Raw genomic sequence first — 19,853 nt, 5'->3', positions numbered from 1 at the left:
CTTGCCGCAACTAGAGAAAGCCCTCGCACAGAAACGAAAACCCAACACAGTCAAAAATAAATAAATAAAAATTAAAAAAAAAAAAAAAAGAATTCAGTGCAATGTTTAATTTTAAGTGAATGTGAGACAAAAAGCAGTTAATACTTTGCCGGTCAAAGCTGTTCTATACTATTATGAAAAACAAGACTTATTTTAATATATATTTACCCAAAATAGTAAACATATTTCAGTGACAATGTAGCATCTTATAAAGAACATGGGCTTTGACATTCGACAGACCCAGATTCAAATTATGCTTTTGCCTCTTAATAGCTGTGTACCGTTGGGTGACAAACTTAAACCAAGCCTCAGATTCCTCCTCTGTGAAAAGAGAATAATGATACTTTTTAAAAAGCTATAGTGACATGTTCAATGAAGCACTATTCATACTAACAAAACTGGAAAACAGCCTCAATGTCCAATTCTAGTTGTATTCATCAGCTCACAATAATGCATGTAAAAAACATCTCCAAACTCAGTGGTCTGCAACAGCAGGCATTCATTTAATGCTCATGTATCTGCAGATAAGTTGAGATTGGCTGATTTAGTCTAGCCTTGAATGGGAAACTCTGCATTGGTGGTACTTGGATCCAAGGTCCAATTTGGGTTCTGATTTGTTCCCATATGTGCTTACTTGGGGGTCCAAGCTGGAAGGACAGCAGCTGCCTATAGTGAGTCATCAAAGCATTAGAGCCAAACTAATTTGGTCAAGCACAATTAACAACTCTGTTTGCATAAATACATTAACTTCCATTGGCCAAAATAAGTTCTATGGCCAGGCTCAATATCAACAAAGTTAAAAAGTTATCTACAGTAGGAGAGGAGGAAAGTAAATATTTACTGTACAATAATCCAAGTTATCACAGTAGCTAAGTAGTAAGTGATTTAATGATTAAGCAACATTCATAGGATGAAAAGCTATCTATCCATTTAAAAAATTGTAATAGGAAAAAATGATTGGCATAGTAATATGCTTAGAATCTATTTTCAAGGGAAAAATTACACTACAAAAACACATGTGCATGGAAGATTTTGGAACAAAATATTAACAGTGGTTATCTTTGAGGAATGCTCTGTTAGATGATTTTGATTTCTTCCTCTGTACGTACTCTTCAATGTTTTCCAAGTCAGCTGGATTGATTACATATTATTTTTGTCATTTTGTCAATTCAAACAGTTAATTCGTAAAACTTGTTCTTCCAACTTTGAAAGAACATAACTTCTTATTTGGGGCAACAGAAAATAACCACATTAAAATGTTTTAAATGAGAAAATAAATGTGAGTATGTTGTAAATTATAAAGCAGAAAAAGTAAGAGATTATTTTGATAATTTGGATTATGTCTCAAATTCCAGTATTCAATATTTTAACTGGTTTTTCCTGAGAATACAAAAAATGTCTTTATCTTATTCTCATTCTTAACAGATAGTTTTACTGTGCATAAAGTTCTAGGTTGACAGTTATTTTCTTTCAGAGCTTAGAAGATATTATTCTGGTTTACAATGTTGCTATAAGAAGTCTGCTTCAGTTTATTTTTATTTGTATGAAGTTATTTTATCTTGTCTGTATTTTAAGATGTTTTAGTCTTTGATGTTATTCTGTTTCATTGCAATGTGTCTAGGTGTGCTATTTTTTTTAAGTTACTTGATATTTATTGGATTTCCTGGAGCTAAAGATTGTTATATATCAATAATACTAGAAAATCCTAAATAATTAAATCTGTGAATATTTCCTTGTTCCCATTCTGTCTCTCTCTCTCTCTCTCCATCTGAACCTTCAGTTACATTCACTGTCTTCTGTTTTGCTTAATTATCTTTCAGATGTTTAATCTCTTTGGCCCCATCCTGTATTCTCAGTGACGCCTTTATTTGCAGATTCTTTAACTCCCTGGTGACTTTTAAAAATATCTCTTGTCCTTCTTCATAAACTTGATATTTTCTTACTTCTTGAAACATGTGGCTGTTATTCATTTCATAGTCTGTATGTGTCTTTCCAAAATCTACAACATTTTGAGTTGGATTTTTCTGGCGATGTTCACTCGTAGTTGCTTGTATGACTTCAGTCTCCTTGTGAGGATATTCTTTCCTAGTTCATCTACTCATGTGGCACCTTTTGAAAGCTTTTGGTTTTAGACTACCTCTTTGCTCTTATATCTCCCCTTGCACAGACTCCAGGTTTTGTATCTGCTCTGCCCATGCAGCTGTGAGCCACCAGGTATGGTAGATGCCCTCATGGTAAACAATGACTTTGGAACTTGTCTACTTTTCTGTATTCACACCTTTTTGCCATCTGCCTAACAAGATCTTGACTTTCTCATGAGCTCAGACAAGTAATACAAAAATATATCATTAAAAAATTTATTCAGTATTTATGGGTATTATTTTCTGGAGGAGTTTTTCTGGACAACTAACCTACCATATTTTCAAAAATAAAAGTGCCTAATCATCTTTTAAATTATTTGCTTACCTCTAGACAAATGAAAGCCCTTCACGGATATGTGCTATGGTATGCATGTAGAAATCCCCGAAACCAAACCCAGTACCTGACACATTTAAGGCAATGAAGGAATAAGAAAGAAATGAATGGCACCAATCCTATAATCTTATAGCACAAGGTCTTTGAAACTACAAATAATTCAAGATATATGACATTACTATTTCCCCAAGGGATTTGGAAGTCATATTGAGTTTCTCATTTTACTATAAAGGTATCTAAAAGAAATTGCATAGCCCAGTGAAAATGTAAATTATCTGACAAATCGAAAAGTCAAAATATTGCTAAAAATCTATAACTTTTGCATAACTAGATATTTTTTTTAATTTATGGCAACTGACAGAGAGAGTGCAATTTGATATTAGACTACTATGCTTTAATTGCCTAGCTTTGACTTAATTGTTTGCACTCAAGAAAAGGACAATCTGATAGGTATCTTTATCCCTATCTTTGCTTAATTTGGTAGAAATTTTCTGTCCTCTACACAAATGAACCCATGTGATAGAGGGGGAAAAGGCAATTTATGCTAGAAACTCCTATATTTTAGGGAAAGTTTTGGGGACTGGATCCTAAAGGAAGATTTGAGGCATATTAATTTATTTTCAACTTTAATTGACTATATATGGCCTGATCATTAAAAAAAAACTTACTTCCAAGGTTTTTGTTTTTTATACTTTTAGGGTTTATGTTTTAGAATAGTCACAATATTTGTAAAGCTAAGCATTTAAATATGGAAAGAGACATGAAATTTTTATATACTTTTACTGGGATGTTAATAATCTTCTCTAAAAAAAAAAACTACATTGATGAAAATTCCTGGGAAAAGGGCGGACCTGTGTCAGTGTGTGTGTGCGTGTGTGTGTGCATGTATGTGTGTGTTGTGTCTACCTGTGTGTTTATACTTGTTTGCGGTTCACATATTTTGTGGTTGTATTATCCAAAGTTTGTTCCCTCCTTTCTGATGAAGACTTGCATTCCAACTTCATTGCAGTGTGCAGTTCTTCTGTGTGGTTTGCTTTTCCTTGCATCTGAAAATAATTTGGGAGAAACAGAAACATAAAATTTGATTTGGCCTGAAAAATCTTCTCTCCATTTCTCTTTAAAATGTGACCAGTCCAGCCATTTCTATATAAGGATAAAGAGTCAAAGACAGGCTAATCCAGGAAAAATGTGAACCTGAAGATTTCCTCAAATCTGATATTTGGACAAACCAATCCCAAAATATCCAAGATTTATTCCTTGGCTCTGAGAATTGCAACATCATACGAATAGTTCTTTTCCCATTATTGGCCGTTCTTTTGCTTGTTCACACTTTGCCATCGAGGTTTTCTTCTTAAGATTCTTGAGAAAGCTTGAGTTTAACTAGAATGAACACTGCTCTCCCAAAGTCCCAAGAGGTGCAAGTCAAAATGATTTTATGTTCAGGCATCAGTGCAAAATAAATCTGGAGGACTTCACTCCAAAATTAGACCACAAACAGAAACCATTTTCTAAACTATGGACCATCCAATTGAAGGCAACATCACCCAGGCATATTTACAAAAGTTTTGAAACTATGGTGTGTGATTATCATAATGTTCAATGGGAAAGTAGAATCTAAAATTGCATGATGCTACATTAGTACAACTATGATTTTGTAAAAGCTAGGATAGAAAAATAAATCAGGTAAAAATATAGCATAAAACTGTTAATAGTCATTATCTTTTTGTTTGCAGAATATGGGATTTTTTTTAAAACCTTTGTTAATTTAAAAACTTTAGTAGTTAAGTATTTTTCTGATTTTATTTCTGTATTGATTTATATATTTATTTTGAAGGGGACGTGTGTCAAGGCAGAACAAGTTTCCAGGGACCTGAATTCAGGTTCTGTTCTTTACCATCTACTAGCAAGGGTTCCATACTGGAATCTTTCAAAAACTACTATTTTCCTGAAACTGTATCTCATTTCATACCTTATTCTGGTGATCTATAGAAAATGTATTTTTTTCTATTCCTCTTATATAGGAAAGTGGATAGTTATTTAGAAATATATTTGTATTGAGAAATGTCACAAATAACGTGTTTTACTTTGAAGTGACGTTTCAGATGAAAATGTTTGCCTTGATGACCCAAAAGAGGCTGGGTCTGACAGAGGGTAAGGTTATTGCTCTGCTTGATGTGGAGAATAAGTGCCAATATGTGGTACAGAACAATGAAAGCACGGGTGGGTTATGAACCATCACTTTTATGGGTTTCTGTGTGTTAGGTTTTTCCACTTAAAGGCACATTTCTCTAAATGTTGCATATTGCTTTAAATCCCCAGGCTGTAGTGGCATTAATTCATCATAGCAAATACCTCATGTGGAATTATTTACCCAATAACTGAGTATATTTTCTCTCAACCCAACATTTTACATCTCCATATCCAGTCAACATAGTTCTAAAATAAAATAAAACCATGAAAATTTCCAGAATTTTCAACTCTAATGTACACCCTGGTTCTGATTTTCAACTGTGGTAATCCAGTTTTTAATATAAACTGTAGAATGTGCCTTTAATCCATTAGAAGTTGCATATTTTTCTATTCCTTGCTCTCTTTCAACAGAAATATTTCCCTCTAACCAAAGGCTGATGCCTTCTGGTACCTTCAAGTAATACCTACAGTGAATATGATTTCTTAGAAGTTTTTTTTTGAAAAATGTTATAAAATAGTCTACACAGACCACAAACATTCCCCTGCAACATAGTACAAATTCTACACAAGTCTCATTAACAGCCTACCTGTTTAGATTATCCAGTGGAAAGTTATGACAGTGGTTTGTCTGTGGAATTCCAGCCTGTGCCATTTAAGGCAGAGCAGTTACCTTAATTTTTTTCAGAGGACATTTGTCTTCAGCACTCTGGTTGAATTTTTTCAAGGAGAAAGACATTTCTCAAGCAGTGAACATCCTTATGGATATTGGAATCAATATGAAGTTGGAATCATAGTCACCTATGGAAACCTGGGCATTTTTAGGTAAATACTGGTAAATATTCTGAAAGGCCATTGGGCATCACTCAATATAGAGGTTCAGGTGGGTTTTATTCAAGATGATTTTAGACTTTATATTTTAGTTGACTGAGGCTAATGGATAAAATTTTAGGTGAAAACAAATATTGTTGCCTTATTGTATCTTATTAAAGTTTTTAACATTCTGTATTATAAGTAACTTATTGACCCAGTTTGGGTAATGGGCTCACCACTTGACCCATGAGGAAGCATATACCTCCAAAGTAAAACTGGGGTGCTATTACCAGATGAATGGGAATGAAAGCTGAGAAGGCAAAAAAAATTGTCCAGTCTTTTAAATTTATTTCGCCTGTTTCATAAGTCAGGTATATGAACGAAAAATAGTGGCCTTTTCCCACAACTGCTGATTTATTTGAAATATTTTAATCTTCTTTTTCTCTCTCCCTTCCTCCCTTCCTTCCTTCCTTCTCTCCTTTCTTCATTCTTTCCTTTTCTCCTTCCTTCCTCTCTTCCTTCTATTAGGGACACACTGGCATTTCAAAGCACAAGATTGAATGTACAGGTGCAGTTCAAGTTAACAATTGAGACTCAGAATCAAATCAGACAACAATTCATTTATCAGAGCTTTTTCAGTTTTGTGGCTTGCTACAAAGTCATTAGATATCTGTGAAGAATCAAGCTATCTTTTCTTGTAAGAAAGTAGTATGTGCTCTTTCAAATTTTAAAAGCAGATTTTTTTCAGTTTCAAGTATTTTCCCAAATGTGTTTCTTAAAACTTTGTACTCTGCTGCTATAAAAACAATTATAGAGTTAGAAAAGTATTTTTAAAAGAAAAACATTATGAAAATGGTTTAGGACTTTTAGTTTGTATCTTGTGCTTAGGGTTGCTTTTAGTTATTGAATAAAGATATTTTTCTGCTATTAAAATTAGTCCAAATTTATATAATGACATTAAATATATGTATTTTTAAATGGTATCCTAAAAACTACTAGAACTTTTATGTTGCCCAGATGAATAAACTAGAGAATTTTGTTATGTGGCACTATAACTTTCCTGGCGGCTGTTGTTGTCAGTATTAGAAGTTTCATGAGTAAAATCTTTTTTGTCTTTCTTTTATTTCCTCCTGAAACTCATTGCCTGAAATACCCGTTTATATTGTGCATCTCTTACATATTGGCTGAATTTGTTATATTATCATTAGGTCAGAAGATGTTATATAAGCATGGGGTGGGGGCACTTGTCTATGACTATGCATCACTGACCCAGTAGAATCTTTCCAAAGAAAACAGGTTAAACTTGATTGCAATTAAGATGATTCACATCTTTTACATCCAAGCACATATGTAAAGAAGTCATTTTCTACTCAAGTAATAAAGTTAATGGAGCTCATTTCAAACTCTCTCTTTAAAATGAGAATGCTTATACAGTATAGAGAGGTAGGAGTTCAGTCAAAATTGTCAGTAAGAGACTTCCACTTCTGAGAATATAGAGTAGACATACTTTTCCTTATTTGTCTCACTATGAACAATTAAAAGTTCTGGTCACTATGTACAAAACAAACATAGGAAGACTCTGAAAGGTGAGAAAAGAAGGTAGACTGACTAGGGACCTCAGGACCTAAGAAACGACACAGTGGTGAGTTCTCTATATTTTCCTTCTGCCTTATACATCCCAGACTTGGAGCTAAAGAAACTGGCAACTAAGAAACACAAATGGATACAAATTTAAAAAGCCCTAGCAGCCAAATAAATAAGTTTAAAAAAATTTATTAAAAAAAAGAAAAAAAACCCTAACAAAAACCTACTGTCTTTAGTTAAAGGATCATGAATAGGGCAGTCTAGCAAGACAAATTTTTTAGACAAAAGCTGCTCTACCTCAGCTAAATACCACAGGGAAAAAACTGTGATTCCACTCCCCACCCATGCCAGCAAAGGCTGACAGGGGAGTCTAGACTTCCACCATCACCAGGATGTAAGGAGTGCCCTCCAACACTGAGGTGTTGTCACAGGAAGCCTAGTGGAACATCAGGAATTTCACCATTGCCCAGCAGTAATGAAACCCCACCCTCTGGTATCACATGGGAGAGTAATAGGAAGCCCTCCGATCTCTACCAGCCAGGTGGTATCAGATGATGCTAGTGGGGAGGCTGAATTCTCATCCATGCCTAGCAGTGATAAGGAGCTCCTTCTCTTTTTGGAAGTCAACAGAGGCTGAGCAGAAAACAAGAAACACTTCTAGCAGTAATGAGGTGACACATGCACTTCACCTGCCAGAGTATGTCAGAAGAAGCTAACTGAAGCAAATGAAATTACCAGGGACATAGAGGGACATTACATAATGTTAAAAGATCAATTCTCCAAGAAGATATAGCAATCCTAAATTCATATGTACCAAAGAACAGAGCAACAAAATATGTGAAACAAAAACTGATAGGACTATAAAAAGAAATAAGTCCACAGTTATAGTTGAAGATTTCAATACCCTTCTCTCAGTAATTGATAGAACAACTAAACAGGAAATCAGCAAGGATATAAAAGAACTCAACAACACCATAAACCCACAAGCTCGAATTGACATTTATAGAATACTCCACCACCAACAGCAGAATATGCACTTTTCTCAAGGACCCATAGAACATATACTGAGATAGACCACATCCTGGGCAATAAAACAAACTACAGCAAATTTAAAATAATTAAAATTATACAAAGTGTGGTCTCTAGCCACATTGGAGCCAAACTAGATACCAATAACAAAAAGATAACAGGAAAACCTCCAACCACTTGGAAACTAAACAACGCATTTGAAAACATGAGTCAAAGAGGAAGTCTCAAGGAAAATAAAAATTCTTGAATTGAATGAAAATTAAAAGACAACATATCAAAATCTGTGGGACATAACGAATACAGTTTTGAGGGGAAATTTTATAACACTAAATGTTTATATTAGAAGGGAGCAAATATCTCAAATCAATAATCTACACAAATAAATTTAATAACTTAGAATAAATGGACCAGATTCTCAAAAAGCACAAGCTACCACAATTCACTCAATATGAAATATAGAATTAGAATAGCCCAAAATCTATTAAGGAAATTGAATTCATAATTTTAAAACTAATTATACAGATATTGAAAGAATAATTCATTATACCCAATATTTTTCAGAAAATAGAGTAAGAAAAAACATTTACCATTTAGTTTTATGAAGCTGATATTATTCTGATACCAAAACAATGCTAAGATAGTAAAAAAAAATAATAATAATAAAGACTAATAACCCTTGTGAATATAGATGCAAAAATTCTTAACAAAATATTAGCAGATAGAATACAGCAAAATATAAAAAGAATTATACATCATGACAAAGCAGGGTTTATTTCAGGGCTACAAGGCTAGTTCACTATTTGAAAATTAATAATGTAATCCACCATGTTAATAGGCTGAAAGACAAAAAAATCACATGATAATATCAATTGATGCAGAACATGCACTTGACAAAAATTCAGTATTCATTCATGATAAAAGCTGTCAGAAAATGAGGAATAAAGGGGACTTTCCTCAGCTTTATAAAGGGCATCTACAAAACCAAAAAACCCTATAGCACAGATATCCTTAGTGATAAAAAGACTAAATGCTTTCCCCCTGAGATCAGGAAAAAAACTAGGATGTCTGCTCTGACTGCTTTTATTCAAATAGTGCTGGAAGTTCTATCAACGCAATACAGCAAGAAAAGGAGATAAAAACCATACAGAACATAATACCCAAAAAAGTGAAACACTTAGGTATAAACCTAACAAAATATGTACAAGATCTGTATGGGGGAAAGTGCAAAACTCGAATGAAATTTTTTTTTAAAGAACTAAATAAGTGGAGAGATAGTCCACATTCACCGATAGGAAGACAATACTGCCAAGATGCCAGTTCTTCCCAAATTCATCTATGGATTCATTGCAACCCCAATCAAAATTTCAGCAAGTTATTTTGTGAATATCGACAAAGTGATTCTAAAAAGAGGTAAAAGACCAGGAAGAGCCAACACAGTACTGAAGGAAAAGAATAAATCAGAGGACTGACACTACTCAACTTCAAGATTTACTATAAGCTACAGTAATCAGGAGAGTGTGGTAAATAGGTAAATATAGGCATACCTCAGAGATATTGAGGGTTCAGTTTTAGACCACTGTAATAAAGTGAGTATCACAATAAAGTGAATCACATGAATTTTTTCATTTCTCAGTGCATACAAAAGTTGTGTTTATACTATACTGTAGTCAATTAAGTGTATAATAACATTATGCCTTAAAATATATATACCTTAATTTAAAAATACTTTATTGCTAAAAAATACTAACCATCATCTGAGTCTTCAGTGAGTCATAGCAGTAACATCAAGTATCACTAATCACAGATCACCGTAACAAATATAATAATAATAAAAAAGTTTGACATATTGTGAGAATAACCAAAATGAAACATAGAGACATGAGATGAGCAAATGCTGTTGGGAAAATGGTGCAAATAGATTTTCTCAACACAGGGGTGCCACAAACCTTCAATTTTTAAAAAATTCAGTATCTGGGAAGCACAGTAAAGCTAAGCGCAATAAATCTACAAGTATGCCTGTAGATCATTGGAACAGAATAGAGAGCCCAGAAAGATACCCACACAAATATAGTCAAATGATCTTTGACAAAGGAATAAAGGCAATATAATGGAGCAAAAAATGTGCTGGAACAACTGGGCATACACATGCAAAAAAATGAATTCTAGACACAGACCTTACACCCTTCACAAAAGTTAACTCCAAATGGATCATACACACAAATATAAAACACAGAACTATAAAACTCCTAGAAGATAACATAAGAGAAAATCTAGATGACCTTGGGTAGGGCGATGACTTTTTAGATACAACATCAAAGGCACAATCCATGGAAAAAATAATTGATAAGCTGGACTTCATTAAAATTAAAAACTTCTGCACTGTGCAAGACAATGTCAAGGGAATGAAAAGACAAGTCACAGACTAGGAGAAAATATTTTCAAAAGACACATCTGATAAAGGACTGTTATCCAAAATATACAAAGAACTCTTAAAACTCAACAATAAGAAAACAACTCAATTTCTTTAAATGGGCCAAACAACTGACACCTCACCAAGGAAGATATTCAGTTACCAATTAAATACATGAAAATATGCCCCATATCATATGTCATCAGGGTAATGCTAATTAAAACAACAATGAGATACCACTACATATCTAGCAAAATGGCTAAAATCCAGAACACTAACAACACCAAGAGCTGGCGAGGATGTGGAGCAACAGGAACTCTCATTCATTGCTGGTGGAAATGAAAAATAGTACAGCCACTTTGAAAGACAGTTGTTTCTTACATAACTAAATATACTTTTACCATACAATCCAGCAATTGCACTCTTTGGAATTTACCCAAAGAGTTAAAAACGTATGTTCACGCAAAAACCTGCACACGGATGATTATAGCAGCTTTATTCATAATTGCCAAAATTTGGAGGCAACCAAGATGTCCTTCAGTAGGTGAATGAATAAATAATCTGTGGTACATCCAGACAATGGGCTCTAAAAAGAAGTGAGCTATCAAGCCATGAAAAGACATGGAGGAACCTTAAATGCATATTATTAAGTGAAAGAAGCCAATCTGTAAAGGCTACATACCGTGTGATTCCAACTGTACAATATTCTGTAAATAACAAAACTAAGGAAACAGTAAAAAAAAAAAAAAATCAATAGTTACCACGGGTTACAGGGTGAAAGGCTGAATAGGCAGAGCACAGAGGATTTTTAGGACAGTGAAAATACTCTACATAATACTATAATAATGGATATGTTATCATTACACACTTGTCCAAACCCATAGAATATATAACACCAAGAGTGAATGCTAAGGTAAACTATGGACTTTTGGGTGATTATGATGTGTCAGCGTAGGTTCATCAGTTGTAGCAAATGTACCCTGTGGTGAGGGATGTTGATAATCAGGTAGACTTTGCATGTGTTGTGGGCAGCGGGTATATGAGAAATCTCTGCACCTTCCTCAGTTTTGCTGTGAATCTAAAACTGCTCTGAAAAAAGTCTTAAACCATACAGGTCATAAAGAAAAAAATAAAACTACCCTTATTTGTAGATGACATGATTATCTGTGTAGAAAATCCCAAGGGATCTATTAAAAACTACTAGACCTGTTAAGTGAGTTCAGCAAGATTGCAGGATGCAATAAACATGTAAAAGTCAATTGTAATTGTACATACTAGCAATGAAAACATGGACACCAAAATTAAAAATACAATGGCATTTTTGGTTACTCCAAAAAAAATGAAATGTTTAGGTCTAAGCATGTACAGGACCTATAAGCTGAAAACTATAAAATGCTGATGAAAGAATTCAAAGATATAAATATAGAACCATATTGTGTTCATGAATTGGAAGACTCAACATAATAAAAATGTTAGTTTTTTTTTTTTTTTTTAATTTTATAGCTACTTTATTTATTTATTTATTTATTTTTGGCTGTGTTGGGTCTTCGGTTCGTGCGAGGGCTTTCTCTGGTTACGGCAAGTGGGGGCCACTCTTCATCGCGGTGCGCGGGCCTTTCACTATCGCGGCCCCTCCCGTTGCGGGGCACAGGCTCCAGACGCGCAGGCTCAGTAGTTGTGGCTCACGGGCCCAGCTGCTCCGTGGCATGTGGGATCTTCCCAGACCAGGGCTCGAACCCGTGTCCCCTGCATTAGCAGGCAGATTCTCAACCACTGCGCCACCAGGGAAGCCCAAAAATGTTAGTTTTCCACAGATTTCTATACAGGTTTAAGACAATTTCTATCAAATTCCAAGCAAAGATTTTATGTAGCTAGGGACATGATTATTCTAAACCTTATATGGAAAGGCAAAGGAACTAGAATAGCTAAGATGATTTTTAAAAAGAGTGAAATGGGAAGAACTCTCTTCCTTATTTCAAGACTTATTATGTAGTGACAGTAATTAAAATAGTGTAGTATTGGTGGAGAATATACACACAGATCAATGCAATAGAATAAAGAACCCAGAAATAGACCCACATAATTACACCCGACTGGTTTTTGACAAAAGAGCAAAAGCAATACAATAGAAGGAGGATAGCATTTTCAATAAATGGTATGGGAGTGATTGGATGTCTGTAGGCAAAAAAAAAAAAGAACTTTGACCTAATCCTCACACCTTATATAAAATATAAATCAAAATGGATCATAGCCTTAGTGGTAAAAAATAGAACTCTAAAACTTTTAGAAAGAAACAGAAGAGAAAAGAGAAAATCTATTTACTTTCAGACATTTGCAGATATTGTAAAAAAATCAGGACACTGGAGGTACAGTTGTCTTGTACTTAAGAGAAAGAAAAATTATTTAAACCCATGGAGGATCCTCAAAATTTTTTATGAATAGATCACCTCCTGAGATTAATGGATACATAAAAAAGGCAATATAAATAATTGAATTGGGATGAATAGAATGGACAGTAATGGGATTAAAACAAAGGTTTCAACGCAGCACTACCAAAGGCTGGATGGGTCAAAGTGATCCCCTGTTGGTCGCTCAATATTAAAGGAACCTAAACAAGTCAGGTCTATTTACCCCAGTCTGGAGAAATCTGGAAAGCTAGAAGGCAGAGATTACAATGAGAAACCTGACCAGCAACAGTTAGGCCAGTTAATCAAAGTAAAGATGGACAAAAGGGCCAGGATCCCCTGGCTTGACCCCTCACTGGGGACCCAAAGCCTTTTGCACAAGAGTAAGGAAAATGGTCAAGGGGTAGAAAAGAGGGGTTTCCAGGACTCCTTGATATGGGAACCCCACAAAGTGTGACATCAAAACCCACTGGTGGAGCTCTGACTCTGGCTACAATTAGGGTGGAAGAATATAGAAATGTAAGTGTTGATAGAATTATGAAAATTGGAATGTTTAAATAGGCTTTATGTTAAGAAGTTACGCCAACTTTATTTGAATGTTTTATGGGAATAGATATTATGTCTGGCTGGAAACACTTTCCCCACCCAATACTGTAAAACTAAAACCTATTCATGAAATCCTGATGGAAGCTATAGTTCAGAATGTAAGAGTTGATGGAATTAAGGTAAAAAGTTTATAGGAGAATTGGTATATTTGAACAGGCTTTATATAAAATAATTGCATTTCTTTTACCTGATTATATTATGGACATGGACATTGTATCTCACTGGGAAATGTTTCCTCTACCTAGTATTGTAAAACAGAAGGCGTGTAAATCTGCCTCTTAAGCAATATTAATAGGACATGCTAAAGGGAACCAACAAAATTGCCTGAGCAGAACATAAAAATCATTTGATTTACATCTTAGTTAGAGATCTCCCTGATGTAAAGAAGCAAATCGAAGATATTGGGTGGATGGATCAACTATCCATCATATAATGTCATTTAAGTTACATCTGACAAATCTTTGCAAAATTATAAATGCAGCCCTAGAGGCAGGTCAAATTCCACCCACTCCTTTACATCTATCACCATTTTATCTCCCTATTTATCTCAACCTCTCCAGGAACTTTTATCTAGACCATCTACAATTCCTAAGACTGAAGAAGAAAAAGGGGCAGGGGAGGTGGTTTTTTAAAAAATACAAACTGCTGTAGAAGCACCCTTGTCCAAACATCTAGTTGCAGGAAAATTTTAGAACAAAAACTGTAAGGTCTCTGTATCTGTCTGTATGTCATGTGTGTCTTATTTATACGTGTATTATAGATGTGTGGGTTTTTTTCTACGTTCAGATGGTATTACTAAAAGTAATTTGTAAAAGAGTTCTATTTAATTGGCTTAAACAAACAAGCACTTATACATAAATTAAATTCTCAGAAAATATAATAGACACTAACCCAAATGCTTTTCAAGTTCACATGATCTAGGATTACTCTTTAGTAAATAAAAGCTAGTTTTTTTTTTTTGGTTTAATTAACATAGACATGTCTTTAATGTTACCAACATTATGTATAATACTTTTATTCAATCTAGGTTACTAAAATTCAGATAAGCTCATATTATCTCTTACAAAATTTGTCAGCCAGAAAAATAACTTAGGATGGTGACTGAAGTTGTATAATGTCTAATGAAGTTTTTTTGTAGGTAACTAAACATGATTGTTAAAAGCAAATGAATTAAATAAATGTAAATGAGTTGAGAGTTTTTATGTGAACGTTTTAGCAGTGATTGTTTTATGATATGTCTACTTAAATAGTTTCCCAAATCTCTTTGGCAACATACACCCTTCAAATTTTGCTAAATTAAGTTGAACAATAAGTTGTTACATTCATTGAATATCTAGATCATTCCCAAATAAGATGAGAAACTGAAATATTAATTACTGAACATAGGCTTCCGTTTACAGAGAAGCTAAAGATATTTGGGAGTATTAGTAAACATGTTTGAGCTGTGCTGTGAAATTTTCTATGAGAAAGCACATATTTCCAGAAATTATAAAAAGTATTTATGTTTGCCAGTATACAGAATGCTAATATAAAAGACAGTTCATAATTGCTTACTTTGCAGTCTTCTCTAGAAATTAAAGGTTTCTAAGGGTAAAAAAGGAAGCATCTTCATATGCAAGGAAAATAGGATGTATGTTCTCAGTAAATGAAGATCTATGAAAAGGAAGCTTTGGAAAGAAATTTTATATGTGGTCAGGACTGGATAAAGTTGGAATGAATATAATTAAGTAAATGAGTTTTAATATCAAAAGTAAACTGGTACAAAATTGGAATTTGGTTTTCTCTACATTAAAAGGACAATTTTTTTTCTATTGGTCTGCTCTTGATAATAACAGATTATAAAAGGTTTCTCTTTACCCTTAAATAACCTGCCTAGAAAAAAGGAAAGATCTTGTATCTTGTCAAAATAATCACTTAATGTTCTATGTTGTCTTTATCAGGCCTTTGATTACTTAAGTAAACCTAGTCTACTCGATACTAAAAGAGCTTTGTTTTACTCAGAACTATATAACCTTCTATATCTGCCTATGAAGTCTTTAATTGTTATTTTGGTTAAATGGGTAAGCATTGTTTCAATTGACCTATTATTCTATTTGACTAGTTCAAAACATTTTTGATGTTTTAACAAATTTCCAAAATCAAGCTCTAAATGAAGTCTTTTTGATTTAGAACTAACTTTGAGATATGAGACATTTCAGAGGCCTCTGAAATATCTGAAAGATTTGTTTTCTCTCCTTACGAAAAAGAGATATATAGGTATGTGTTATAAGTGTTCCAGAAATTGTGTGAAATTCCTGAAAGTCTGATGTACCCTGGCATAAAATGTTGTCTGTCATCAAAATCGGGGCTCACACTGAAAGGACTGACCCTAGCTGACTTTAACGCAAAGGCAGCAGCAACATACTGTTGCCATCTTGATGTTTTTGTAACATGGCAACAATCTCCTTCTGAATCAGGGGTATTAAGATGGGAAACAATTGCGGTAGGTTAAACAAACAGTCAAGACTGTGGGAAACAGAGGACGGCCCCTTGGTTCTTCCCAGCTCCCTGGTAAACACCATTTTTTTGTTTTTCCTTTCCTTCACCCACTATAGTGTATCTAAGATGGCACAAATTGGAAATAGATATTGGTGGGGAGAATTCCATAAAATTTAAAAAATAGTCTACCAGCAATGTCTGACCCAGCAGAGGCCTCAGATCTTCTGCCTCTGGACCCTTTGAATACCTGCAGCTGGGCTTCATTCAACCACCACTTAATATGGGTTATCAATATGTTCTTGTTATTGTATGTGTTTTCCAGATAGGTTGAAGCCTGCTCTTGCCAGAAAGCTGATACCCTCACAGTGGCAAAGAAACTATTAGAAAATGTGTTTCCCACTTGGGGTATATTTTCCACAGTCTCCAATGATCAAGATACCCACTTTGCTGGGCAAATCATATGAGCCTTAGCAAACAGCTTGCAAACTTCTTGGAATTATCACTGTCCCTATCACCCTCAAACATCAGACAAGGTTGACAGAACTAATGGTTGGTAAATTATACCCTTATAAGCAGAATTGAAACATTTTTTTTTTTCTCCCTACTTGATCCCTCCAGAATTTAGAAACTTTTAGTGAGTAGTCTTGTTTTTATGACAATATAGTTATTTGCATAAGTTCAATAAGAATCTGTTCTCCTTATAACAGGCCGCAACTGAAAATTGGTTATATTACCAAGACTTTGACTGAAATGTCAGATTTAAGAGAATGCATAAACTCAGATATGACCAGAGAGTTTTAAGGAACTGAGCAACTAAGATTGACTTTATGGAGCCAATAAAGCTCCTTGGAAAAACAGCCTGGTATCTTGCTTACAGGGTTCCCAGCAGCCTTACCAGGTGAGTAAGGAAGGTAACAATTAAAGACTTCATAGGCAGATATAGAAGGTTTTATAGTTCTGAGTAAAACAAAGCTCTTTTAGTATGGAGATGACTAGATTTACTTGAGTAATCAAAGGCCTGATAAAGACAACATAGAACATTAAGTGATTATTTTGACAAGATACAAGATCTTTCCTTTTTTCTAGGCAGGTTATTTAAGGGTAAAGAGAAACCTTTTCTGGAACACTTATAACACATACCTATATAATTTCTGGAACACTTATAACACATACCTATATACCCTTCCTTACTCACCTTCCTAGCAGATGCAGGCCTCAGCATATTTTAGGGACCTTGAGAAAGGAGGAATTCACTCATATCTGTAGGTATTGCAAACAAAGTCTGATTGTAAGTTGTTGGCTTGGCTTTTCTGGCCTCGAGAAGCCTAGGTCAAATTATATACTTTATCAGACACGCCAAGTCTTAAGACGAAAATAGTACAACCAGGATTAGGCACAAGCAATACCAGAGGCCCAAGTAAGCAACACAATCTGGCCCAGACTTCCATTTCATCCACCACGGTTGTACCAAGCGAGACCTCTGAGCCAATATTTATATATGCTGCATAGGGGATGCCTTAGGACAGCTGACGAAGGAGGAAAAGAGCAAAGCTGATTTATGACCTGTCATCCCAGTATGTGTGCATAAACTAAAAATGGATTGGAACTTCACTACGTGGTGCGGGGAAATCTTTCTGATAGGCAGACTCCAGATGGTACAACTGATCACCCTCTTTTGGTGAAAAGAGAATGGCCCAAGATTAAAAATCTATGCGAATTCATGGGTGGCAAATAGCTTGGGACGAGAAAGGTGGAGAGATCACAGGCAACAAGGTCTGCAGTCATGGTATGTGGATGGACGAATGGGAGAAGGCACAGAGTGCGAAGATCTTTGCATGCATGTTACCAGAGGGCATCTACTCTGGAATAGGCATTAAACAACCAAGTAATCACAGTAGACAAAATGTCAGCTAGTCCAAGTCAGCCATCTCTCTGTCATCTGAGATCACAGCGTTGGAACACCAGGCACAATGAACAGAGAAACCATGGTGTCCAGAGACGGAGGCTTTGCATGGGTCTAACTACATGAGCTCCCATTTACTAAGGCTGGCAAGAGAGACCAAAACTAACTCCCACATACAGCACCATCCCTTCAGGAGGCCAACCAGCCACCTGGTGGCAAGTTGAATACATCGAACTCTTTCCATCCTGGAAGAAGAAGCAATTCATTTTGAATTAACACTTCTTGCATCTCTACATATTCTAGATATGGATTTGCCTTTCCTGTCTGAAGAACCTCAGGCAGCACCATTATCCATATGATTACAGAAAGTTTAGTCCACCTGCATGGAATCCCATATGATGTTGCATCAGTCTAAGGCAATAGTCTTAACCAAGGGCAGTATTTCCCCACCCCAGGGCATACTTGGCGATGCCTGCAGACATGGTTGGTTCTCACAACTGGGAGGATGCTACTGACATCTAGTGGCTTAGTGGTCAGGGTTGCTGCTCAACATCTTAATGGACAGGACAACTCCCCATAACAAAGAATTATCTCACCCAAAGTGTCAATATGCCACTGTTCAGAAACCCTTGACTAAGATACTCGCTTTATAGCGAAGGAGGTGCAACTGTGGGCCCATGATCATGAGATCCACTGGTCCTGTCATGTACCACAGCATCCAAGACAGCTGGCATTGAAGAGCAATAGGATAGCTTAGAGATGGCGTAGAAAAGGCACACGCTCAAAAATGGTACCATGCACGGAGAGGGAGTGATCTTCCAGGATGCAATACATACTCAAATTAGCAACCATTATATAGTGCTGTGCCCCATTAGTCAGATAGAATACATAGGGTCAGGAACCAAGGGATGAATGTAGGAATGATCCAGAGGGAACTTCTGCTTCATTTTTCTGAATTCTGACCTCTGTGTGTTTCCTGGTCTTAGTTCTCAATGTGGGAAACATCCACCAGGGAGATATAAGCTATGATTTATGCCTGTGTACTTCATACTTCTCATACCAAGGGGCCAGCGGGCAAGGAGAGGAACATGATATTGATAGAAGCAAGTGACATGATCTTCAGGAGGAAGGCTGTTATGGCACGTTGGGGACGGGGAGGAAAATGTTTGGCACTTGGTTACCTCTTTATACTTCTTTGCTCAATTGTGTTGGTGAATAGACAAATACAGTAGCCAAGGTCTGAGAAGGGCTTGATGACCAGGGACTTGGATAATCAGAGATATGACTTTGGGTCACCCCACCAGCTAAGCCACCAAAAGCAGCACAGGTGCTAGCTGTGAGAAAGAAAATCTAGGATAAACTGTGGAAGAAGGAAACAATGACATATCACATTTGTAGCCTCAATCCTGCCTGCATCAGTGAAGGTTATCGTTTTCCTAAGTTTCCTCTAACAACTTTACCCTAGGAAAGAGGCCCATCCCTCCGGGAAGAAGACCTTCAGGGTTTAGATGAAGCAAGAGGATCCAAGCTATGCAAGAGTGGGCAGTAGTGGACGCTGCCCAGATTCCCTTTCTAGGAAGGAAAGTGCTAATTCCCTCAACCACGGAGTGTGCTGCTGGCTGTGAGCTGTCAGCTGTCAGTTCTCCCTGGGATTTGCCCTCCCATGAAGAGAGCCATATTGCCCATCGTCATTCCTCCTCCAGAGGGCAAGATGCAACCCAAGACTGGTTGATATGCGGTATGAAGGGTTGGTCTCCTTTCCCCAACTCGGGATATGTCTAAAGAGCCATTCCAGCCTCAGGGCTCCCCTCAGGCTTGCCTTAGTTCTTTTTTTTTTTTTTTTAATTTTTATTTATTTACTTATTCATCTATGGCTGTGTTGGGTCTTCGTTTCTGTGCGAGGGCTTTCTCTAGTTGTGGCAAG

At 35.7% G+C, this 19,853-nt stretch overlaps 1 long non-coding RNA gene across 1 annotated transcript in view; it reads right to left on the bottom strand.

Annotated features, from left to right (window-relative positions):
* Positions 1 to 17,445, bottom strand: part of LOC103008392 (uncharacterized) — a 37,387-nt gene extending 19,942 nt beyond the window's left edge. The window contains exons 1-2 of the long non-coding RNA XR_451819.3: positions 17,222 to 17,445; positions 3,421 to 3,560 (exon numbers count right to left, since the gene is read on the bottom strand). This is a non-coding gene — a long non-coding RNA (uncharacterized LOC103008392). The remainder of the gene's footprint in view (positions 1 to 3,420; positions 3,561 to 17,221) is intronic.
* Between the last annotated feature and the right edge of the window lie 2,408 nt (positions 17,446 to 19,853).

The sequence above is a fragment of the Balaenoptera acutorostrata genome, chromosome 14 (assembly GCF_949987535.1).
Source record: "Balaenoptera acutorostrata chromosome 14, mBalAcu1.1, whole genome shotgun sequence".
NCBI lineage: Eukaryota > Metazoa > Chordata > Mammalia > Artiodactyla > Balaenopteridae > Balaenoptera > Balaenoptera acutorostrata.
Note: the sequence above shows the minus strand (reverse complement) of the source record. Positions and strands in the feature narration are given on the sequence as shown.